Source organism: Malaya genurostris, chromosome 3 (genome assembly GCF_030247185.1).
Source record: "Malaya genurostris strain Urasoe2022 chromosome 3, Malgen_1.1, whole genome shotgun sequence".
Lineage (NCBI taxonomy): Eukaryota > Metazoa > Arthropoda > Insecta > Diptera > Culicidae > Malaya > Malaya genurostris.
In genome coordinates, this window is record NC_080572.1 from 180,056,762 (window position 1) to 180,084,264 (window position 27,503).

The window sequence follows — 27,503 nt, forward strand, 5'->3', positions numbered from 1 at the left end:
CAATCTAACTACGTTCATACGCAAAAGTATCTAGAACCATCTGAATATATTCTGCGACTATGGAAATCTGTAAGAGATATTTCATGATCCAAGAATGACTTAGAATATTGTCCTTAGAGACTACACTGTGCCACAGCACGAACTACAACGTTAGTAACTATTTTTTGTTTACTGTTCATCTTTTTAGATCTTAGCATTGCTTACTTGTCTATTTCTAGATGTTCCAGGTGTGCTCTCAATAATCCAAGAACTTCAGTGAAAACAGGTCTTAGGATCTACACAAGCAATCAGCAACTTTTGTATAATTTTTCAATGCTTTTCATAGTCGTGGAGCTACATAGTACTAATTTGTTTTTTCTGATCTGTTTTAGTCATTCAAGGACTACAGTGAATCGCGAATAAGTAGATGGTGTAGTTTATTCACAAAATGCTTAATAATTGCATGTGGTATCACGAGTATGGACCGAGGCCAAAAAGTTCATTGACGCAGTTCTTTATGTTGGTGGATCTTAAGGCCTATCCTCCAAGTAGCTTTTGGATGAACAAGCACCAACAACCAACAATCTCATAAATCATCACAGTGACCAACTAATTGAATGTGATACCACGAGTATGAAGCACAAAATAGAAACTCACTAATGTCATCGGTTTCGTGGGTAGACCTCAAGGCCTATATACTGATTTTTTTTTTCCAGAGAATTTTTGGATGCCCCCGATCTTCAATGGATTCTACGAAATCACAAAAATTCCGTAATGTACATTTTATATAATAAATTCACTAAAGCACATAATTTAGGTTCGCATAAATTGAGGTTTTAGTGTATTGGGTCACTGATATGTTCAAAGATCAAATGACTGTTACCTCTCTTTCCGGAGATATGATGGTACCAACGACGTAACCAGCAAAACGCACTTTATTTTCTACCGAAGATGGATCTTTTCTCGAAGATGGCTCAACCGATTTCAACAAACTAACACTCATTGTAACAGTTCGGCTGAAAAGTTCGTATCGTTTAATAGAAACACACATTTTTTTTACTAAAATTCGTTTTTATTATTCAACATAATTGCCATCAGAGGCGATACAGCGATTATAGCGATCTTCCAACTTTTCGATACCATTTTTGTAGTATGATTTGTCCTTTGCCTCAAAATAGGCCTGCTTCTAAATTTTTTACCAGCGAGCATTCTTTTGAGGTCTGAGAACAGGAAAAAGTCACTGGGGGCCAAATCTGGAGAACACGGTGGATGAGGGAGCAATTCGAAGCCCAATTCGTTCAATTTCAGCATGGTTTTCATCGACTTGTGACACGGTGCATTGTCTTGATGAAACAAAACTTTTTTCTTCTTCAAATGAGGCCGTTTTTTTTTAAATTTCGTCCTTCAAACGCTCTAATAACGCTATATAATAGTCACTGTTGATGGTTTTTCCCTTTTCAAGGTAGTCGATGAAAATTATACCATGCGAATCCCAAAATACAGACGCCATAACCTTACCGGCCGATTGTTGAGTCTTTCCACGCTTTGGGTTCGGTTCATCGCGTGCAGTCCACTCAGCTGACTGTCGATTGGACTCCGGAGTGAAGTGATGGAGCCATGTTTCGTCTATTGTTATATATCGACGAAAAAAATCGGTTTTATTTCGATATAACAGCTCCAAACACTGCTCAGAATCATCAATTCGTTGTTGTTTTTGATCGATTGTGAGCTCACGCGGCACCCAAAGCTTTCTCATATCCAAATATTCGTGAATAATATGTCCAACACGTTCCTTTGATATCTTCAGGGTGTCAGCTATCTCGATCAACTTCACTTTACGGTCATTGAAATCCATTTTGTGGATTGTTTTCACGTTTTCATCGGTAACTGCCTCTTTTGCGTTTATCGTCTTCGGTGCTCATATGACCAGTACGAAATTTCGCAAACCACTTACGAATTGTTGCTTCGCCCGGTGCGGAGTCTGAAAAACACTCATCAAGCCATTTTTCACGTATCTTTTGAAGGTTGGTACTAACTGAAAATGGTATGGATTTAATTCTAGTGGCGCCCTCTCATAGAAACGATACGAACTTCTCATCCGATCTGTTAATGCTACTATTTGTTCAAATGGCTGACGATTCCGGTGATAAAAACACATGGGCTGGAAAGTCCTGGGTCTAACAAAGAGATCACGATCTCCATCAAAAGCAACGCAATCATCCCAGCGCCGCTCTAAAATTTAATACCTCTTTTGTACAACGATTTATCTTTAGCCTCAAAATATTCCTCAGGTTTAGCGATAACCTCTTCGTTCGTGCGAAATTTCTTGCCGGCGAGTATTTTTTTCAGGTTTGCGAACAGCCAGTAGTCTCTGGGAGCCAAATCTGGCGAATACGGTGGATGTGCACAGCAACGTGTACACTTCAGTGCAAACACCTAGGGGTATTGAAATCACCGGATCGACCTCGGCACTCATTCGAGTGTGCTGGTGGCGTAACATGAATGGTCGGTGTCGGGAGAACTTCCTTCGCCGGGGAACTCTGTCGATGTAGACTAGATCCTTTGCCGAGGACTAGCCCAGTAGAAGCCACAGCATCGAAGTTGAGTCGTCGGGGCGCCAGTAAACCGGAAGCCACGCTCCAACCGGAATCACCATGGCCATAGAGAAAAACCGGTCAAATGAGCGACGATCTACAACGTCATTTTCGTGCGGTGGCATATTTTTCTCGATCGAAAAGTTTTTCTGAGTCCAAAGTACGCACGATTTTCTGTCAAAATACGTCTCTGAATTTCTCTGCTGGTGTCATTATCAGCGGTCACCAGTGAGCTCAAATACACGAACTCGTCAACCAGCTCGATATCGTCACCGTCTATCAATATTCGTAAAGGGAGGCGTAGCTTTTTTCTATTGAGACTCTTCTACTCATGTATTTTGTTTTGATGCATTTATGGCCAGTTCGATACGCCTAGCTTCAGCTTTCAGTCCGATGTATGTTTCCGTCATCCTCTCAAGGGTACGTATCACAATATCAATATCGTCAGCAAAGCCAAAAAGTTGTACGGACTTTCGGAAGATCGCGCCACTCGTGCCGATCCTCGCTATTTGAATCACACCTTCCAAGGCAATATTGAACAAGATACAAGAGAGTCCATCACCTTGGCGTAGCCATCTCCGAGATTCGAAGGGACTCGAGAGCGTCCCAGATACTCGGTCGTAGTACATCACTCTATCCATCGTTGCTTTGACCAATCGCGTCAGTTTATCCGGGAAACCGTATTCGTTCATCATCTGCCATAGCTGTTCTCGATCGATTGTGTCGTATGCCGCTTTGAAGTCAATGAATAGGTGATGCGTGGGTACGTTATATTCACGACACTTCTGGAGTACTTGTCGTATCGCGGATATTTGATCCGTAATGGCGCGGGCTCCAGTAAATCCCGCTTGGTACGGCCCTACGAATTCCTTAGCTATTGGTGATAGACGACGGCAAAGGATTTGGGAGAGTACCTTGTAGGCGGCGTTGAGCAATGTGATTGGGTGGTTTGAAACAATTCAGCTTATCGCCATTTTTGTAGACGGGACATACCACTCCATCCATCCATTCCTGCGGTAGAATCTCCTCCTCCCAAATCTTAGGAATCATCCAGTGCAGTGCTCTAGCCAGTGCTTCTCCTCCATGTTCGAGTAGTTCGCCTGACGCGCGGCTTTGTTGTTCCTCAGCTTGCCGATCTCCTCACTTATTTCCGACAGATCAGGTACTGGGAATCTGTCTACGGCTGATCGTGCACCCAGATTGATTCCTGTGTCGTTTTCTGTATCTCGTGGTTCGCCTTTCAGATGCTCGTCATAGTACTACTTCCACCTGTCGATCACCCCACGTTCGTTCGTAAGAAGGTTACCACATTTCGGCCTGTGGCGTGTAGCCTCTTCGTGAGCGGTTCACCTTCTCATAGAACTTCCGTGTGTCATTTGCGCGGTACGACAGTTCCATCGCTTCGCAATTTTGGTCTTCCTGGTGGCGTTTATTCCTCCGGAAAACCATATTCTGTCTGTTCCGTGCCTGTCTGTATCGTTCCTCGTTCGCTCTCGTGCGGTGTTGCAGCACCCTCGCCCTTGCTGCACCCTTCTCTTCCACCAACTGCTGACATTTGCCGTCAAAACAGTCATTTACTCGATTTGATAACCTTGTACCTAGTTCGATTGCAGCAGTGTTACTCACGGCGGACCTTATGTTCCTCCAGCCGTCTTCAAGAGTCGCCGCGCCAAGCTTCCGTTGGTAGCACTAGCTCCAGTTGTTGCGCATATTCCTCTGCAGTACGAACGCTACGCAGCTGCTCGAGATTGAGTCCCGGCGTTTCTGTGCGACGAGTGTAGTGCACCGTCGATAGTTTTGAGCACATGCAAGCCGCGACAAGGTAGTGGTCAGAATTAAAGTTGGCACTGCGGTAAGTGCGAACATTGATGACGTCGGAGAAAAATCGCCCGTCGATGAGAACGTGGTTGATTTGATTTTCCGTATGTTGATCAGGTGATCTCCTGGTGGCTTTTTGGATATCTTTGCGGGGGAAGAAGGTGCTTCGAACTACCATTACTCGGGAGGCTGCAAAGTTCACGCATCGTTGGCCGTTGTCGTTTGTTACCACGTGCAGGCTCTCCAGCCCGATCACGGGCCAGTACATTGCCTCCCAGCCTACCTGAGCATGCATGTCGCCGATGACGAGTTTTACATTCCGCCGTGGACAGCTGTCGTAAGTTCGTTCTAGCTGCGCGTAGAAAGCTTCCTTCTCGTCATCGGGTCTCGTCTCATGTGGGCAGTGCACGTTGATGATGCTGTAATTGATGAAACGGCCCTTGATCTTCAATACGCACATTCTATCACTGATTGGCTGCCACCCAATCACGTGCTGGCGCATCTTGCCCAACACTACAAATCCCGTTCCTAGAACGCTGGTTGTGCCACAGCTCTGGTAGAAGGTAGCCGCTCGATGCCCACTTTTCCACACCTTCTGTCCCGTCCAACAAAGTTTCTTGATTGTTCGTAGCTTCCTTTTTTCGGGCGGCTTGTTAAGCCTGCACCAACCTCCTGTCTCGCCGGAGGGCAATCGTGTCAGCACTGTTTAGAGTCCTACACTGACACAAGGACGGTAATCAGCCGCTCGTAACATGGGGAACAGACGCTCGAGTAGGCTCGCTCTCTGTAAAGAGAAGTTAAGCCCCCCCCCCCCCTTCCCTGTCAGCATACGACAAAGGTCCCAACGAGGTTGGTTACCCGTTCTTTCCTATGGTTACTCGTAACCCAGTCGGCACCGCGAGGAGATAGGGATAGGAGTTACTGTACAAGAGGCTGAGAGCCATATTGGGGCCTGAATTACGCATTTTCCTGTCGTTTACCAACCAATCGTTACCCCACATGATTTGAAAATATATTTTGTGTAGAAAGTGTTCATATTTACCCAAGTAAGCTATTTCAACAATCTTAAAATGGATTCCATTTTCTCAAACTTGTCACAATACAATCGAGCTGTTATTGTTCCACTGTGAATCGATTTGGCGTCACATAGAGTAGGTCTCGACACTTTTGTCGTGAATACGACTTCCTTTACTATGGGGCGCCTTTTCAAAATTTACCCTGTACAAGAATGGGCAGAACTTTATCGCCAATATCTCTTAATGTACCTAACCAAACAACATAATTTTTTCTACAAGCTGTCGGAAATATAATCAGGAATTTGTGATTGAATATTCAACAGCGTCAGATAACCATAAATAACTGAGAAACAAAGTTTTCTAAAACTTTTGGAAATAATGAGGAAAATTCATCACGCGTGCTAGCCTTTTTCGCACCCAGACGACGGCGCATATCAGTTCCGATTATCTCCTGAACGAGTACAAAAGGTAAACTTTGATTGAAAATCGTTCATATCTTCTAGTGCTTCAGACGGAACTAGATGTCAAGGTGAAGTTCTCCCACTAACATTAGTAAGAACAAACTAAGTATAAAGCGTGAAACGCGCTCAGGTCGTGCTTTCATTTGGACTTCGATCGTCAGAAGCAACAGTCGCCAGTAATGAGAGCAAATCTTTTGCTTGGTACAAAACCTTAGACGCTCAAGTCGTGCGCTCATTTGGACTTCGGTCGCCAGGAGGAGCAGTCGGCAATGAAAGCGCAGACGTTTTGCGTGGTATTAAACCTCAAACACACAGGCCGCAGAGCCAGTTTCCCTTCAAAGAAGATCGATTGCATCATCCTGCGGCTAGTCTTTTGCAATGGAGAAAAATACAACGAAAAATGGACAAGAATGGTGAACATTATGCAAACCCCTTCTAATGGCTCCAAATGTTATCTAAAGAACTATAAAGATTGCTTTTATGCAAATCGGTAACTAAAACCATCAGTGTAGTGCAAATCTAGGATAATTTGATTAGCTTTTTGCAATTTCCGCAGTGCAAAATTCCCAACAGTGTTTAATATATTGGAGAATTACATAATTTGGCCTTTCTGAATGCCAGAAATTGAAAATTGCTTTCACTGAAATATTCAAATCCAAAATGAAATAATCGATATCAAAATTTTGTATGTTGCTGTATAGAACCATGATTATATACCCAAATGATTATGCGAAATTTTTCTTCACTATACTGTATACGGGCCCATTATTCAACCAGTTGTATTTTGTAGTAGAATTTTCTGCTGATTTGCTATATAAAATGCATAACATCGACTCAGAATAGATTCGAACTCAACTCGTTCGAATGCCTTCATAAAAGGTTTTTTTGCAGAACCACCAATATTTTATCATAAATAACTATACTAATTAGCTTGTAATATTTAATTATATGTCAGAATGTTTAATGTAACTAATCTGTACTTTAGTTCAGGTGTATTGTTTCTAGTAATGAAAAAGGGGAAAACTTGCACAATTCACACAATCGATCAATTAATTGATATTCGGAATTATAAAGAAAGAGTGTCAGTTTTATTCGTATTCACGACATCCAGTTATGTCTTTGACATTACACACCCGTCCTTTTTTGTCCGCAGCAATTAACCTCTTGTCAAATCAGAAGCTTTGATTACTTTTAGGAACCGAACTAACCTTAATTTCGCGCTTAGTCATTCACGAGAAAATTACCCTTAGTTATTGTTTTCGTTAACAACGTGCTTCGACCATTTACTCAACTTATTTTTCTCAAGTTGATTTTCATATTAATGATATGTGTTTTTCTTGTAATTTGCGTTGACTTTTTCTAAAGTAGTGCAGGTTAGAGCAAAGATGATCCATTCGACATTTATTCAATCGTCTTGTGCATAAAATCAGGTCTCGTTGCTATCGTTGATAAATATCTCGAAAGCAAAATGTTTGTGTATACAGGACATGAATACGTCCTTTGATTCATTTAAGGGGAGGTATCGACTGGAAGGGAATTGAGTTTAATCTCACTACCAAAGATATTAGTCTGGTTGAGGTACATGTTATCCTAGCCGAATGCAATAGTGTATAAATCAGGAAGTGATGATCGATTAGTTTTCCGCAAACCTTCAAGCAAATTAAAATAAATCACTGCGAAAATTAGCCACCCAGCTGCGAGTGCTAGGTACGTCTGGAAAAGAAAATGACGAGGAAATTATAAAATCTTGAAGTTACGAAAATTATAGCCTTCGGAAAACAACTCAAAATCACCATCAGGACTCCCTTCCCCACGTATGTGTGATATTTGTCTGGAAGGAAAAACAATTGTTGTACGCTTGGACCAGCTTGGCGATGGCGACCGTCAACCGGTAGACGAACAACGAAGATCATTCATATCGGGGAACATGAATGGGCCTGCAAATATCATATCACTTCAGTTGAATGCCGGAAAAAGAGACAAACTACCAGCCGACAGCGCCCGTGAGATATTCGAAAGTGGAGACAGTTCCAGTCCGGGATTAGTGCTAGTTGTTACCCCGAAAGCGTACATTTTTTTTTCTCAGCGAAATGCTATTATTTATTCACACTGTAATTTAATTCAATCAAAAAAAATCATAACATTTTGCTTTCATGTTTTGCCCGCTAAAACGATCACGAAGTGGCTGCTGCTGCGCTGCAGCTGGAAGTGACTTCGGTACTGGAATGACGGGAGAAGAATCTATAGCAGTTTTTGTTGTTTTCTAGTGATAGGACAACTGCTGCTGCTGGCGATGGTAGGCCATAGGCATAGGTTTTTTTTCTCCTTTCGAAGCTTCACCCATACGAGAAAGCACGTTAAGCCTTCTCTTCAGGACTGCGGCATACGAATGTACGGAATAATTCATGCACACCATTCGCAATCAACAAAATGCCATAACTTAAATCATATTCAGCATCGGCTGAGCCGCGTACCCGCGATCCCCTCGTTCGGCAGGCGCAACGATGTGTGGCACCGGATCGGGGCGGGCCAAAGCCACCCGCCAGTGCGAGCAAACAAGTGGATCGGAGAATTTTCAGCATACTGTCTGAGCTGTTAAAATATTTAACTTTGATTTCAATTTCGCCCCGACTTACATAAGCCCGATTATCTTGAATCGAGTCGAGGCTAAGCGCGCAGCACCCCGACGGCGATGGTTTCCAGTCAAAGAAATTTGCTTCTCGGTATTTATTATTAAATATGAACTTCGTATTTAGTGTTGCACTGGTGAAACGTGCGGTTAATTGAAATTGAATGGTGCTGAATCGAGAAATTTTGTGCTGCAAATTGATTTGATGGTAAATGCATAATGTTGTGAGTTATCGACGATATTACTCAGCTGTTGCATTACTGAAAATTTTCTCGGACATTATACATCGTTTCTAAGTTGTTCAACTGACTTAACTCCTTTCCGCAAATATGGTTCAAAATAAACAGCCAAAAGTTATAATCTAAATAAAATTATAATTTAGATTTTTCGATAGGACGCAAATATCAATGGACTTCAAAATATTTTGTAGGTACAGCAATTTATGGATGCGGTCGAATATTGAAACTTGAAACTTGAAACTTGAAACTTGAAACTTGAAACTTGAAACTTGAAATTTTAAACTTGAAACTTGAAACTTGAAACTTGAAACTTGAGACTTGAAACTTGAAACTTGAAACTTGAAACTTGAAACTTGAAACTTGAAACTTGAAACTTGAAACTTGAAACTTGAAACTTGAAACTTGAAACTTGAAACTTGAAACTTGAAACTTGAAACTTGAAACTTGAAACTTGAAACTTGAAACTTGAAACTTGAAACTTGAAACTTGAAACTTGAAACTTGAAACTTGAAACTTGAAACTTGAAACTTGAAACTTGAAACTTGAAACTTGAAACTTGAAACTTGAAACTTGAAACTTGAAACTTGAAACTTGAAACTTGAAACTTGAAACTTGAAACTTGAAACTTGAAACTTGAAACTTGAAACTTGAAACTTGAAACTTGAAACTTGAAACTTGAAACTTGAAACTTGAAACTTGAAACTTGAAACTTGAAACTTGAAACTTGAAACTTGAAACTTGAAACTTGAAACTTGAAACTTGAAACTTGAAACTTGAAACTTGAAACTTGAAACTTGAAACTTGAAACTTGAAACTTGAAACTTGAAACGTGAATTGAGAAATTTGAAACTTCTATATTCTCTATTCTCTATTCTATATTCTCTATTCTCTATTCTCTATTCTCTATTCTCTATTCTCTATTCTCTATTCTCTATTCTCTATTCTCTATTCTCTATTCTCTATTCTCTATTCTCTATTCTCTATTCTCTATTCTCTATTCTCTATTCTCTATTCTCTATTCTCTATTCTCTATTCTCTATTCTCTATTCTCTATTCTCTATTCTCTATTCTCTATTCTCTATTCTCTATTCTCTATTCTCTATTCTCTATTCTCTATTCTCTATTCTCTATTCTCTATTCTCTATTCTCTATTCTCTATTCTCTATTCTCTATTCTCTATTCTCTATTCTCTATTCTCTATTCTCTATTCTCTATTCTCTATTCTCTATTCTCTATTCTCTATTCTCTATTCTCTATTCTCTATTCTCTATTCACTATTCTCTATTCTCTATTCTCTATTCTCTATTCTCTATTCTATATTCTCTATTCTCTATTCTCTATTCTCTATTCTCTATTCTCTATTCTCTATTCTCTATTCTCTATTCTCTATTCTCTATTCTCTATTCTCTATTCTCTATTCTCTATTCTCTATTCTCTATTCTCTATTCTCTATTCTCTATTCTCTATTCTCTATTCTCTATTCTCTATTCTCTATTCTCTAATCTCTATTCTTTATTCTCTATTCTCTATTCTCTATTCTCTATTCTCTATTCTTTATTCTCTATTCTCTATTCTCTATTCTCTATTCTCTATTCTCTATTCTCTATTCTCTATTCTCTATTCTCTATTCTCTATTCTCTATTCTCTATTCTCTATTCTCTATTCTTTATTCTCTATTCTCTATTCTCTATTCTCTATTCTCTATTCTGTATTCTCTATTCTCTATTCTCTATTCTCTATTCTCTATTCTCTATTCTGTATTCTCTATTCTCTATTCTCTATTCTCTATTCTCTATTCTCTATTCTCTATTCTCTATTCTCTATTCTCTATTCTCTATTCTCTAATCTCTATTCTGTATTCTCTATTCTCTATTCTCTATTCTCTATTCTCTATTCTCTATTCTTTATTCTCTATTCTCTATTCTCTATTCTCTATTCTCTATTCTCTATTCTCTATTCTCTATTCTCTATTCTCTATTCTCTATTCTCTATTCTCTATTCTCTATTCTCTATTCTCTATTCTCTATTCTCTATTCTCTATTCTCTATTCTCTATTCTCTATTCTCTATTCTCTATTCTCTATTCTCTATTCTCTATTCTCTATTCTCTATTCTCTATTCTCTATTCTCTATTCTCTATTCTCTATTCTCTATTCTCTATTCTCTATTCTCTATTCTCTATTCTCTATTCTCTATTCTCTATTCTCTATTCTCTATTCTCTATTCTCTATTCTCTATTCTCTATTCTCTATTCTCTATTTTCTATTCTCCATACTCTATTCTCTATTCTCTATTCTCTATTCTCTATTCTCTATTCTCTATTCTTTATTCTCTATTCTCTATTCTCTATTCTCTATTCTCTATTTTCTATTCTCTATTCTCTATTCTCTATTCTCTATTCTCTATTCTCTATTCTGTATTCTCTATTCTCTATTCTCTATTCTCTATTCTGTATTCTCTATTCTCTATTCTGTATTCTGTATTCTCTATTCTCTATTCTCTATTCTCTATTCTCTATTCTCTATTCTCTATTCTCTATTCTCTATTCTCTATTCTCTATTCTCTATTCTCTATTCTCTATTCTCTATTCTCTATTCTCTATTCTCTATTCTCTATTCTCTATTCTCTATTCTCTATTCTCTATTCTCTATTCTCTATTCTCTATTCTCTATTCTCTATTCTCTATTCTCTATTCTCTATTCTTTATTCTCTATTCTCTATTCTCTATTCTCTATTCTGTATTCTCTATTCTCTATTCTCTATTCTGTATTCTCTATTCTCTATTCTTTATTCTCTATTCTCTATTCTCTATTCTCTATTCTCTATTCTCTAATCTCTATTCTGTATTCTCTATTCTGTATTCTCTATTCTCTATTCTCTATTCTCTATTCTCTATTCTCTATTCTTTATTCTCTATTCTCTATTCTCTATTCTCTATTCTCTATTCTGTATTCTCTATTCTCTATTCTCTATTCTCTATTCTCTATTCTCTATTCTCTATTCTCTATTCTCTATTCTCTTTTCTGTATTCTCTATTCTCTATTCTCTATTCTCTATTCTCTATTCTCTATTCTGTATTCTCTATTCTCTATTCTCTATTCTCTATTCTCTATTCTCTATTCTCTATTCTCTATTCTCTATTCTCTATTCTCTATTCTCTATTCTCTATTCTCTATTCTCTATTCTCTATTCTCTATTCTCTATTCTCTATTCTCTATTCTCTATTCTCTATTCTCTATTCTCTATTCTCTATTCTCTATTCTCTATTCTCTATTCTCTATTCTCTATTCTCTATTCTCTATTCTCTATTCTCTATTCTCTATTCTCTATTCTCTATTATCTATTCTCTATTCTCTATTCTCTAATCTCTATTCTGTATTCTCTATTCTCTATTCTCTATTCTCTATTCTCTATTCTCTATTCTCTATTCTGTATTCTCTATTCTCTATTCTCTATTCTCTATTCTCTATTCTCTATTCTCTATTCTTTATTCTCTATTCTCTATTCTCTATTCTCTATTCTCTATTCTGTATTCTCTATTCTCTATTCTGTATTCTCTATTCTCTATTCTCTATTCTCTATTCTCTATTCTCTATTCTCTATTCTCTTTTCTGTATTCTCTATTCTCTATTCTCTATTCTCTATTCTCTATTCTCTATTCTCTATTCTCTATTCTCTATTCTCTATTCTCTATTCTCTATTCTCTATTCTCTATTCTCTATTCTCTATTCTCTATTCTCTATTCTCTATTCTCTATTCTCTATTCTCTATTCTCTATTCTCTATTCTCTATTCTCTATTCTCTATTCTCTATTCTCTATTCTCTATTCTCTATTCTCTATTCTCTATTCTCTATTCTCTATTCGCTATTCTCTATTCTCTATTCTCTATTCTCTATTCTCTATTCTCTATTCTCTATTCTCTATTCTCTATTCTCTATTCTCTATTCTCTATTCTCTATTCTCTATTCTCTATTCTCTATTCTCTATTCTCTATTCTCTATTCTCTATTCTCTATTCTCTATTCTCTATTCTCTATTCTCTATTCTCTATTCTCTATTCTCTATTCTCTATTCTCTATTCTCTATTCTCTATTCTCTATTCTCTATTCTCTATTCTCTATTCTCTATTCTCTATTCTCTATTCTCTATTCTCTATTCTCTATTCTCTATTCTCTATTCTCTATTCTCTATTCTCTATTCTCTAATCTCTATTCTGTATTCTCTATTCTCTATTCTCTATTCTCTATTCTCTATTCTCTAATCTCTATTCTGTATTCTCTATTCTCTATTCTCTATTCTCTATTCTCTATTCTTTATTCTCTATTCTCTATTCTCTATTCTCTATTCTCTATTCTCTATTCTCTATTCTGTATTCTCTATTCTCTATTCTGTATTCTCTATTCTCTATTCTCTATTCTCTATTCTCTATTCTCTATTCTCTATTCTCTTTTCTGTATTCTCTATTCTCTATTCTCTATTCTCTATTCTCTATTCTCTATTCTCTATTCTCTATTCTCTATTCTCTATTCTCTATTCTCTATTCTCTATTCTCTATTCTCTATTCTCTATTCTCTATTCTCTATTCTCTATTCTCTATTCTCTATTCTCTATTCTCTATTCTCTATTCTCTATTCTCTATTCTCTATTCTCTATTCTCTATTCTCTATTCTCTATTCTCTATTCTCTATTCTCTATTCTCTATTCTCTATTCTCTATTCTCTATTCTCTATTCTCTATTCTCTATTCTCTATTCTCTATTCTCTATTCTCTATTCTCTATTCTCTATTCTCTATTCTCTATTCTCTATTCTCTATTCTCTATTCTCTATTCTCTATTCTCTATTCTCTATTCTCTATTCTCTATTCTCTATTCTCTATTCTCTATTCTCTATTCTCTATTCTCTATTCTCTATTCTCTATTCTCTATTCTCTATTCTCTATTCTCTATTCTCTATTCTCTATTCTCTATTCTCTATTCTCTATTCTCTATTCTCTATTCTCTATTCTCTATTCTCTATTCTCTATTCTCTATTCTCTATTCTCTATTCTCTATTCTCTATTCTCTATTTTCTATTCTCTATTCTCTATTCTCTATTCTCTATTCTCTATTCTCTATTCTCTATTCTCTATTCTCTATTCTCTATTCTCTATTCTCTATTCTCTATTCTCTATTCTCTATTCTCTATTCTCTATTCTCTATTCTCTATTCTCTATTCTCTATTCTCTATTCTCTATTCTCTATTCTCTATTCTCTATTCTCTATTCTCTATTCTCTATTCTCTATTCTCTATTCTTTATTCTCTATTCTCTATTCTCTATTCTCTATTCTGTATTCTCTATTCTCTATTCTCTATTCTCTATTCTCTATTCTCTATTCTCTATTCTCTATTCTCTATTCTCTATTCTCTATTCTCTATTCTCTATTCTCTATTCTCTATTCTCTATTCTCTATTCTCTATTCTCTATTCTCTATTCTCTATACTCTATTCTCTATTCTCTATTCTCTATTCTCTATTCTGTATTCTCTATTCTCTATTCTGTATTCTCTATTCTCTATTCTCTATTCTCTATTCTCTATTTTCTATTCTCTATTCTCTATTCTCTATTCTCTATTCTCTATTCTCTATTCTCTATTCTCTATACTCTATTCTCTATTCTCTATTCTCTATTCTCTATTCTCTATTCTCTATTCTCTATTCTCTATTCTCTATTCTCTATTCTCTATTTTCTATTCTCTATTCTCTATTCTCCATTCTCTATTCTCTATTCTCTATTCTCTATTCTCTATTCTCTATTCTCTATTCTCTATTCTCTATTCTCTATTCTCTATTCTCTATTCTCTATTCTCTATTCTCTATTCTCTATTCTCTATTCTCTATTCTCTATTCTCTATTCTCTATTCTCTATTCTCTATTCTCTATTCTCTATTCTCTATTCTCTATTCTCTATTCTCTATTCTCTATTCTCTATTCTCTATTCTCTATTCTCTATTCCCTATTCTCTATTCTCTATTCTCTATTCTCTATTCTCTATTCTCTATTCCCTATTCTCTATCCTCTATTCTCTATTCTCTATTCTCTATTCTCTATTCTCTATTCTCTATTCTCTATTCTCTATTCTCTATTCTCTATTCTCTATTCTCTATTCTCTATTCTCTATTCTCTATTCTCTATTCTCTATTCTCTATTCTCTATACTCTATTCTCTATTCTCTATTCTCTATTCTCTATTCTCTATTCTGTATTCTGTATTCTGTATTCTCTATTCTCTATTCTGTATTCTCTATTCTCTATTCTCTATTCTCTATTCTCTATTCTCTATTCTCTATTCTCTATTCTCTATTCTCTATTCTCTATTCTCTATTCTCTATTCTCTATTCTCTATTCTCTATTCTCTATTCTCTATTCTCTATTCTCTATTCTTTATTCTCTATTCTCTATTCTCTATTCTCTATTCTCTATTCTCTATTCTCTATTCTCTATTCTCTATTCTCTATTCTCTATTCTCTATTCTCTATTCTCTATTCTCTATTCTCTATTCTCTATTCTCTATTCTCTATTCTCTATTCTCTATTCTCTATTCTCTATTCTCTATTCTCTATTCTCTATTCTCTATTCTCTATTCTATATTCTCTATTCTCTATTCTCTATTCTCTATTCTCTATTCTCTATTCTCTATTCTCTATTCTCTATTCTCTATTCTCTATTCTCTATTCTCTATTCTCTATTCTCTATTCTCTATTCTCTATTCTCTATTCTCTATTCTCTATTCTCTATTCTCTATTCTCTATTCTCTATTCTCTATTCTCTATTCTCTATTCTCTATTCTCTATTCTCTATTCTCTATTCTCTATTCTCTATTCTCTATTCTCTATTCTCTATTCTCTATTCTCTATTCTCTATTCTCTATTCTCTATTCTCTATTCTCTATTCTCTATTCTCTATTCTCTATTCTCTATTCTCTATTCTCTATTCTCTATTCTCTATTCTCTATTCTCTATTCTCTATTCTCTATTCTCTATTCTCTATTCTCTATTCTCTATTCTCTATTCTCTATTCTCTATTCTCTATTCTCTATTCTCTATTCTCTATTCTCTATTCTCTATTCTCTATTCTCTATTCTCTATTCTCTATTCTCTATTCTCTATTCTCTATTCTCTATTCTCTATTCTCTATTCTCTATTCTCTATTCTCTATTCTCTATTCTCTATTCTCTATTCTCTATTCTCTATTCTCTATTCTCTATTCTCTATTCTCTATTCTCTATTCTCTATTCTCTATTCTCTATTCTCTATCCTCTATTCTCTATTCTCTATTCTCTATTCTCTATTCTCTATTCTCTATTCTCTATTCTCTATTCTCTATTCTCTATTCTCTATTCTGTATTCTCTATTCTCTATTCTCTATTCTCTATTCTCTATTCTCTATTCTCTATTCTGTATTCTCTATTCTCTATTCTGTATTCTCTATTCTCTATTCTCTATTCTCTATTCTGTATTCTCTATTCTCTATTCTGTATTCTGTATTCTCTATTCTCTATTCTCTATTCTCTATTCTCTATTCTCTATTCTCTATTCTCTATTCTCTATTCTCTATTCTCTATTCTCTATTCTCTATTCTCTATTCTCTATTCTCTATTCTCTATTCTCTATTCTCTATTCTGTATTCTCTATTCTCTATTCTCTATTCTCTATTCTCTATTCTCTATTCTCTATTCTCTATTCTCTATTCTCTATTCTCTATTCTCTATTCTCTATTCTCTATTCTCTATTCTCTATTCTCTATTCTCTATTCTCTATTCTCTATTCTCTATTCTCTATTCTCTATTCTCTAATCTCTATTCTGTATTCTCTATTCTCTATTCTCTATTCTCTATTCTCTATTCTCTATTCTCTATTCTCTATTCTCTATTCTCTATTCTCTATTCTCTATTCTCTATTCTCTATTCTCTATTCTCTATTCTCTATTCTCTATTCTCTATTCTCTATTCTTTATTCTCTATTATCTATTCTCTATTCTCTATTCTCTATTCTCTATTCTCTATTCTCTATTCTCTATTCTCTATTCTCTATTCTCTATTATCTATTCTCTATTCTCTATTCTCTATTCTCTATTCTCTATTCTCTATTCTCTATTCTCTATTCTCTATTCTCTATTCTCTATTCTCTATTCTCTATTCTCTATTCTCTATTCTTTATTCTCTATTCTCTATTCTCTATTCTCTATTCTGTATTCTCTATTCTCTATTCTCTATTCTCTATTCTGTATTCTCTATTCTCTATTCTCTATTCTCTATTCTCTATTCTCTATTCTCTATTCTCTATTCTCTATTCTCTATTCTCTATTCTCTAATCTCTATTCTGTATTCTCTATTCTCTATTCTCTATTCTCTATTCTCTATTCTTTATTCTCTATTCTCTATTCTCTATTCTCTATTCTGTATTCTCTATTCTCTATTCTGTATTCTCTATTCTCTATTCTCTATTCTCTATTCTCTATTCTCTATTCTCTATTCTCTATTCTCTATTCTCTATTCTCTATTCTCTATTCTCTATTCTCTATTCTCTATACTCTATTCTCTATTCTCTATTCTCTATTCTCTATTCTCTATTCTCTATTCTCTATTCTCTATTCTCTATTCTCTATTCTCTATTCTCTATTCTCTATTCTCTATTCTCTATTCTTTATTCTCTATTCTCTATTCTCTATTCTCTATTCTCTATTCTCTATTCTCTATTCTCTATTCTCTATTCTCTATTCTTTATTCTCTATTCTCTATTCTCTATTCTCTATTCTCTATTCTCTATTCTCTATTCTCTATTCTCTATTCTCTATTCTCTATTCTCTATTCTCTATTCTCTATTCTCTATTCTCTATTCTCTATTCTCTATTCTCTATTCTCTATTCTCTATTCTCTATTCTCTATTCTCTATTCTCTATTCTCTATTCTCTATTCTCTATTCTCTATTCTCTATTCTGTATTCTCTATTCTCTATTCTCTATCCTCTATTCTGTATTCTCTATTCTCTATTCTCTATTCTCTATTCTGTATTCTCTATTCTCTATTCTCTATTCTCTATTCTCTATTCTCTATTCTCTATTCTCTATTCTCTATTCTCTATTCTCTATTCTCTATTCTCTATTCTTTATTCTCTATTCTTTATTCTCTATTCTCTATTCTCTATTCTCTATTCTCTATTCTCTATTCTTTATTCTCTATTCTCTATTCTCTATTCTCTATTCTCTATTCTTTATTCTCTATTCTCTATTCTCTATTCTCTATTCTGTATTCTCTATTCTCTATTCTCTATTCTGTATTCTCTATTCTCTATTCTCTATTCTCTATTCTCTATTCTCTATTCTCTATTCTCTATTCTCTATTCTCTATTCTCTATTCTCTATTCTCTATTCTCTATTCTCTATTCTCTATTCTCTATTCTCTATTCTCTATTCTCTATTCTCTATTCTCTATTCTCTATTCTCTATTCTCTATTCTCTATTCTCTATTCTCTATTCTCTATTCTCTATTCTCTATTCTCTATTCTCTATTCTTTATTCTCTATTCTCTATTCTCTATTCTCTATTCTGTATTCTCTATTCTCTATTCTGTATTCTCTATTCTCTATTCTCTATTCTCTATTCTCTATTCTCTATTCTCTATTCTCTATTCTCTATTCTCTATTCTCTATTCTCTATTCTCTATTCTCTATTCTCTATTCTCTATTCTCTATTCTCTATTCTCTATTCTCTATTCTCTATTCTCTATTCTCTATTCTCTATTCTCTATTCTCTATTCTCTATTCTCTATTCTCTATTCTCTATTCTCTATTCTCTATTCTCTATTCTCTATTCTCTATTCTCTATTCTCTATTCTCTATTCTCTATTCTCTATTCTCTATTCTCTATTCTCTATTCTCTATTCTCTATTCTCTATTCTCTATTCTCTATTCTCTATTCTCTATTCTCTATTCTCTATTCTCTATTCTCTATTCTCTATTCTCTATTCTCTATTCTCTATTCTCTATTCTCTATTCTCTATTCTCTATTCTCTATTCTCTATTCTCTATTCTCTATTCTCTATTCTCTATTCTCTATTCTCTATTCTCTATTCTCTATTCTCTATTCTCTATTCTCTATTCTCTATTCTCTATTCTCTATTCTCTATTCTCTATTCTCTATTCTCTATTCTCTATTCTCTATTCTCTATTCTCTATTCTCTATTCTCTATTCTCTATTCTCTATTCTCTATTCTCTATTCTCTATTCTCTATTCTCTATTCTCTATTCTCTATTCTCTATTCTCTATTCTCTATTCTCTATTCTCTATTCTCTGTTCTCTATTCTCTATTCTGTATTCTCTATTCTCTATTCTCTATTCTCTATTCTCTATTCTCTATTCTCTATTCTCTATTCTCTATTCTCTATTCTCTATTCTCTATTCTCTATTCTCTATTCTCTATTCTCTATTCTCTATTCTCTATTCTCTATTCTCTATTCTCTATTCTCTATTCTCTATTCTCTATTCTCTATTCTCTATTCTCTATTCTCTATTCTCTATTCTCTAATCTCTATTCTGTATTCTCTATTCTCTATTCTCTATTCTCTATTCTCTATTCTCTAATCTCTATTCTGTATTCTCTATTCTCTATTCTCTATTCTCTATTCTCTATTCTCTATTCTCTATTCTCTATTCTCTATTCTCTATTCTCTATTCTCTATTCTCTATTCTCTATTCTCTATTCTCTATTCTCTATTCTCTATTCTCTATTCTCTATTCTCTATTCTCTATTCTCTATTCTTTATTCTCTATTCTCTATTCTCTATTCTCTATTCTCTATTCTCTATTCTCTATTCTCTATTCTCTATTCTCTATTCTCTATTCTCTATTCTCTATTCTCTATTCTCTATTCTCTATTCTCTATTCTCTATTCTCTATTCTCTATTCTCTGTTCTCTATTCTCTATTCTCTATTCTCTATTCTCTGTTCTCTATTCTCTATTCTCTATTCTCTATTCTCTATTCTCTATTCTCTATTCTCTATTCTCTATTCTCTATTCTCTATTCTCTATTCTCTATTCTCTATTCTCTATTCTCTATTCTCTATTCTCTATTCTCTATTCTCTATTCTCTATTCTCTATTCTCTATTCTCTATTCTCTATTCTCTATTCTCTATTCTCTATTCTCTATTCTCTATTCTCTATTCTCTATTCTCTATTCTCTATTCTCTATTCTCTATTCTCTATTCTCTATTCTCTATTCTCTATTCTCTATTCTCTATTCTCTATTCTCTATTCTCTATTCTCTATTCTCTATTCTCTATTCTCTATTCTCTATTCTCTATTCTCTATTCTCTATTCTCTATTCTCTATTCTCTATTCTCTATTCTCTATTCTCTATTCTCTATTCTCTATTCTCTATTCTCTATTCTCTATTCTCTATTCTCTATTCTCTATTCTCTATTCTCTATTCTCTATTCTCTATTCTCTATTCTCTATTCTCTATTCTCTATTCTCTATTCTCTATTCTCTATTCTCTATTCTCTATTCTCTATTCTCTATTCTCTATTCTCTATTCTCTATTCTCTATTCTCTATTCTCTATTCTCTATTCTCTATTCTCTATTCTCTATTCTCTATTCTCTATTCTCTATTCTCTATTCTCTATTCTCTATTCTCTATTCTCTATTCTCTATTCTCTATTCTCTATTCTCTATTCTCTATTCTCTATTCTCTATTCTCTATTCTCTATTCTCTATTCTCTATTCTCTATTCTCTATTCTCTATTCTCTATTCTCTATTCTCTATTCTCTATTCTCTATTCTCTATTCTCTATTCTCTATTCTCTATTCTCTATTCTCTATTCTCTATTCTCTATTCTCTATTCTCTATTCTCTATTCTCTATTCTCTATTCTCTATTCTCTATTCTCTATTCTCTATTCTCTATTCTCTATTCTCTATTCTCTATTCTCTATTCTCTATTCTCTATTCTCTATTCTCTATTCTCTATTCTCTATTCTCTATTCTCTATTCTCTATTCTCTATTCTCTATTCTCTATTCTCTATTCTCTATTCTCTATTCTCTATTCTCTATTCTCTATTCTCTATTCTCTATTCTCTATTCTCTATTCTCTATTCTCTATTCTCTATTCTTTATTCTGTATTCTTTATTCTATCTATTCACTATTCTTTATGTTTTGTTATCTGTTCTCCTATCTCAATATGACTTTTCCCAATCTAAGTTTTAAGTGTTCAGTTTTCTATTCTCCTTTTTATTTTGATTTTTTTTACAAATTTGCATTATCGATATCTTAGTCACTTCATATTGATTACTTTTAGTTTTAAATTTTCTCTCTTGATTCACTGTTTTTCGCGGGGTTAGATCTTCTTCGATTTCAATTTATTTTCTACACCGCCCTGGACATTTTTTTTTTGCACGGAGACTCCCCACAGAGTTGGTGAAAACTATTCGACTTCCAATGGCGTTTCCCAACAGCTGGCGGAATGATTTATCCGACGCACCGAACCATCTCCTTCGAACACTGATTCCATTTGCGTTTTGCACGCCTTTACACACCCGGTTTGGGAAAAACGACTGCACCCGGGTCTGCCGATCACCAAATACGAGTAGTCGAATGAATTGATTAAAATGTGCACCCGATAACGAGCATCGGGCTCAAGTGGAAATCGCATTGCTTGCAATAAATTAATAAAAATATCACCTTCTCTGTGTGAAGTGAGTACACTCGATTGCGGTTGCGGTCCGGGCGCAACGAAAAGGTTGTCACCGATGTCAGCAATTTGAGTGAGCATTAAAGTCTTACCGCCCAGTGCCAGCGGTCTTGTTTGAATCGCAGCCCCGTAGGTTGACGGGTACGGACGCGGGTCTCAAAATGGTCATTCCACCGGTGACGAAGGATCAATGCTGCGGGTGGAACGTTTTCCAGCTGGCTGCGCAGTTGCTGCAATGTTGTGGGATGCTGTCGGATGGTGTTACATATAAACGTTTGCGGAATGAGAAAACGGATGTGACTAATGGTGTGCAAAGTAGGTGTTGATGGTCGACAGACATTGGAAAAATAATCTTAAATTGATTAATATAAAACGGGAGCTTAAAAAGGTTGAATGCGGAAAAATGGTTTCCCAGTGCGATCGAGGCACGCCTTCACGAACATTTATTTCCGATGCCGGTTATGACATAATTAAGGAAATGGTAGAATAACTGATACAATATCCAGCATGTCCAGTGGATGAAAAATTTTCTCGAAATTCAATGCGTGATAAAATTTCTTTGAAGTTCGCACTAACTCTTACCGTTCCGTATACTGATGGAAAGTTTATGCGAAAAATCAGGATTGAATTATCGAAAAGGCAAATTTCAAGTGAGACGTTGAATTCAGCAACAGACAGCGGGAGGCACAGCTGGAACTTTCTTCATGCGTCAAACTGCGACAATATGAACCGAAACACAAAACGAACTCCTGGCGTACCCCGTTGTCGAGTGCACTCAGCGAACTGCTCACTTTCATTTTCTATTTGGGAGTCTAGACAAACTGCACCGGCAGTGCCCTGCTGGGAATCAATCCTTAACAGTGATGCGTTGCAGTTAAAATACCAAATCTGAAGGAACTGAAGATGCATGCCCTGGAATTACACGTGTAATAAACGATTAACATAATTCAATTAAAATGGTTTGCATAGAGAGATTGGTGGTACAAGGAAAGTCCAGTTCGTAAATATGGTCACTCGCACTTATTCATGTTTTGAGCGTTGCTAGACAGTGCAAAAGTTGCACAACGAAAGAAAAAAAACAGTTATTACTTTATGCCCAATTTTGGATACAGCCGCTTTGATGGTTGATGGTTGCACTGGAGCATGGATGGTTAGCGAAGAGCAGATTTATGAGGTGACATGCTCATTAACTAGAGCTGAATGTGAACTGCGAATAAGGAAATAAATTGTCGTGAACATTAGTTGCATTGTTAGGCAGACCAATTATTCATAACATTCAATGTATGCCGTTGGATCATTGTCTCGTTTGATGGTAATATTTGCTGAATTCCATCATTTTTACAGGATGCATCCCAGGTTATTAGAAAAATATGAGAAAAATTGTCGGATTTAGTATAAAACGAAGTCTACAAATCTAGACTACAGTGAAATACTAAATCCAGTAGTTGATTACATAAAACTTACGATATGACATTGAAAAAAAAAATTTCCCAGGAATAGACCAAATAACCAAAATTCGGAAGGTATATACGAGCTTCTCACTGTTTTCCTGAATGTATTCATAAAAAAACGTTTACTTGCTTGAAACGGGATCAATCAACAAACTTGTTAACATTGCACAGAGTATATTTCTAACATATACCATACTTTTAAAATCAACAGCTTATGAACTCGAACAACAATTTTGCGCTTTGGAACAGAGAGTAATTTGTCTTCCGATCTCAGCAAATCGTAGAACTGCTCTACCAGGGAAGTACTCTACGGTAAATTCTAGATCCTATCAATTTTCTTAGATTTCATGAAACCCGGTTAAGAAAAAAGATGTATGATCCAAAGCTATTACACGGAAATCTGTTTATACGGTATTTTTTATGAAACATCTTTTATTACAATTTTTCAGAAAATACAAGTTAAGGCTTGCTCTCGACAAAATCTGGACACACTAAATTTGGAATAAAATGGAATTTTTCTATTAGTTCAATCAATTTTTGCCTTTTTCATTTAGAAAGGCTATACAATCATTGTGAAAACTGACTTGTGAACCGTGACCCGGAGGGCCGAATGTTATATACCATTCGACTCAGCTAGATGAACTGAGCAAATGTATGTGTGTGTAAAATAATGTCACAAATAATCACTTTTCTAGGAGATGGAGTGCCGGGTTGGCGGTTCAATGTATAGGACGCTGGTCTTATAAACCAGTTGTCGTATGTTCGAGCCTCGACCTGGAAGGATTCGTAGTGTCAGTAGAATCGTAGCACCAGCCATGCACTGGTTCTGTACACTCTGAATCGGCTGCGAAGTCTGTTGAAACAGAAGGTCTAATTGCACTACAGGAATGTAATACCAAGGCTAGGCTAGGAGATGGCTGAACCGATTTTTAAAAACTAAGATGATAATGAAAGGTCATGATTTTTTTTAAGTATTCGAAAATTTGATCCAGATCTGATTTTCGGTTCCGGTACTACAGCGCGATAAGTGAATATTCTTCGACTTCCGGTTCCGAAATTATAGGGCAATGAGTATCAAAACTTTCAAACTGTCATACAAAATGATTCAAAATCGGTACGCATCGGTACATGCTGGTACGGAAGAAGAAAATGTCACTACCTAGCACACATCGCGCTTTGTTCAATTTTGTATACTTGGTCCGCCATATAATTTTTTTTAAACATGCAATAAAACACAAACCGTTCATCCGATTTCAAAATTTATTTTTTCATATTAAAGTACAATCCTTCCGGTTAATTGTGGAATATAATTTCATTCAAATGGCTGCCTCGGCTGGCCTTGCAGTACGCCATACGGTCGGTCCAGTTGTTTAGTACATTTTCGATTGTATGCAGCTTTATTTCAGCTATGGCTGCACGAATGTTGTCCTTCAAGGCTTGAATTGTCTCTGGCTTGTCCACATAACACTTATCGTTGACAGCCCTCCAAAGATAATAGTCTAACGGCGTCAAATCACAGCTCCGAGGCGGCCAAACGACATCTGAATTTCGACTGAAAACTCGATCTTCGAAGACTGTGCGCAGAAGATCGATCGTAGCGATGGCTTTGTGGCATGGTGTCCAAGTCTTCCTCTTCAAGTAACGAGAAGAAACAATCGCTAATCATGGCGCAGTAGCGCTCGCCATTGACCGTGGCAGCGGCTCCTGCCTCATTTTCGAAGAAAAATGGCCCAACGATGCCGCCAGACAAAAATCCGCACCAAACCGTCACTCTCTCTGAGGATGCATCGGCTTCTCCATAATGATTTTTTGGCACACATTCCGCAACATTACCATGATTTTCAAAGTAAAACTGCACTATTTTCACGCGTTCCTCAAGCGTATACACAACCATTTTCGTTCAGCGGAAGGATAAAACTAAGTTTCTGTCAAATCAGAAGTGAAAATAGGGTTACCAATGTCGTAATAATCGCTAGTTCAAAAAAAAAGTTAGATGGCGGACCCTGTAGTGTGCAGGGTTGCCACATTTAAATCTTTATTAACTTGACATAACTGTTTACAAATAGAAAAGGTGATAATGGTCTATACCCAAAGAAAGTTTTGATTTTATTCTTGTTTGAAAAAAACATATTTTGAAAGAATCTTCTAGTGATGTTTTTGAAAATATAAGTAATATGAGAAAGTCATCATTTCCATGAGAGTCTGTAACCAAATCATCAATCACTTTTTCCGTTATTTTTCTAGAGTTATGGAAAAATTCACAAATGTGCTCAAAAGATATATTTTCAAGACAGCGTAAACTGTTTATCAAAAAGTCTAACCAGAATGAGTACAGGAATTCCGAAACGAAAACTCGGCCAACTAGCCCCGGTCTCCCGTATTATGCAATAGAAATCTTCAAAACTCTTTTCTAAACTTCGTTTAAATTGTAGTATTTAGGGAAATTTCTGCTGTAATATATAGGAAAAAATGAATAATATGAGAAAGGCAGCATTTCATCACAAGGTGGCTTGAAACAGGATTTTTTTCATTTAATTGTGCATTATTAGTTATCTAATTACTAAAAAACTAATTACATATACTTATTTAGACTGCATGAAGAAACTTCGAACTTCGAAACTTTTCTAGAATTATAACTTGTTGTTAATATTGAGAGAGTTCTCTCTCCACGACAGCCCAATATCGCTTGATAGGTTGCAACTTCGGGCACTTATGTTGAATCATCTCTTTCGGTATAACATGGACTGTATTCACTTTTTACCATTCCAAAACATCTTTGGCGTAGTGAAAACATGCCAAACATACCAGAATAACGAGGAAGTGTCATGGCTGCATAAGAACGGTAACAATCGCTTCTTCTAACATTCTTCACGGTACATTTCTTTTTTTGCAGTTCCAGTAGTGGTGAAGCTTTTACTTGCTCGACTACAACTGCATATTGCTTGCCAAATCAAACATTTTTTGACCTTTTACTTCGTTCTGAAATACTCACGTACTCCGTATGCATGCCAGGAACCTCATTATTATGAGGCTCAGGTGAACCCAAATGAGCTCTTCTGCATGTTCCAGTTCGTAATCTAGGCTTTCGCAAAATATAAAATTTTCTCTCGGTGAAAATTGAATTAATCATTTTTTTTCAATTTTTCTCTGAGTCGCATGATATTCGTACATTGTTTTGAGGGTCTTTCAGCTTGCTATTATTATTAATATAAATATGCATAGTATACACCATTTTTTATATCATATATCATTATATCATCACCCCGGCTTTAACCATTATGGTCGTTCACCGGGGATAAGCATTTTTTTTTTCTGGCATTAAATTCCTTTTGTGGAATTTGGCCATTCTGTTTCAACAGACTTTGCAGCCGACTTTTAGTGTACAGAATCATTGCATGGCTAGTACTATGGATCCTACTGACACTAAGGATAAGCATACACCATTCGAATCAGTTTTTTGAGATTAAATAATGTCTAAATGTGTGTATTTGAGAGTATGAGTGTATGGAGGTGTGTTTATGAGATTGTATGCAATTGTATGTGTCGGTGTATATGTAACAAAAATTGCCAAACACTTATCTCGGAGACGGTTGAACCTATTGTCACAAACTTAGAGTCAAATTTAAGATCTTCTGATCCCACAGCAAGCTATGGAATTTTATCAAGATCCGATTTCGGGTTCCGTAAGTACGGACTGTTGAGGTAGATTAAAATAGTCTAGCTTAAAATAACTATATAGTATAATTTTAATGCTGAACATATTTTTGTTTTGTATGCCGGGTGTCAAAGTTTCATTCAAATTTGTTTTCTTTTTGTTAGCGAATATGTTTTTGTTAAAAAAGAAACAGAAAATTGCGTTTTACAATAATTAAAAAAAAAATGTTTTGAATGTCTTTTTTGACAAGTCATTTCAATGAGCAGTTAAATCCAAATATTAATGGCATGGACTGAAAACAATTCTCCCAAAATTTCTACTCTTTAACTATCAAATTGACGGAGCTAGCGTGGTTCTATGAATTTTTTTTTTATTATTTCATTTTTGAAGCTACTGTTTCTCCGAAAAATTTGAAAAAAATCAGGGATGTTTAAGGCATTATGAGGAAGGTTTTCAATTTTTTTGAAGTTGTCTTTCTTCCACTGAAAAATAATTGAAAATTTTAAAACATTTTTTCTCGCTTCCAATTTTTGCACCACTTTGGATTTTTTTGGTAATTAATAAAAAAAATTGTTATGCTTCAAAGTTCTTTGGTTTGTTTATATGCTACAAAAATTAACAATTGACCATGCGTCCCCAACAAGTTTTATTAGAAGGAAACGCATAGTGCTTTGTTCTAGTATTTTATGCAACTCAAACAAAACTTATTTAAAAATAGTGCCTTTTTGAGTATTTTCGAAACAATTAGCCTTTAACAAGGAAGATGACTCTCAAGTCGTTTATAAATCCGAGATGGTGACGTGCGGGTTATCGACGTTCTTTGAAATCTTTTACGCTATGGTTCACAATCTATTTTGTTTCGTAAACTTACGAGCCTACAAGCGCCTTTCAGTATATGAGTCCTCAACTAACATGTTATTCATAATGTAGACTTTGG

At 35.1% G+C, this 27,503-nt stretch overlaps 1 protein-coding gene across 1 annotated transcript in view; it reads right to left on the bottom strand.

Annotated features, from left to right (window-relative positions):
- LOC131434407 (uncharacterized) overlaps positions 1-27,503 on the bottom strand; it is a 1,178,250-nt gene that overhangs the window by 315,592 nt on the left and 835,155 nt on the right. The gene's annotated exons all lie outside the window — the stretch shown is intronic.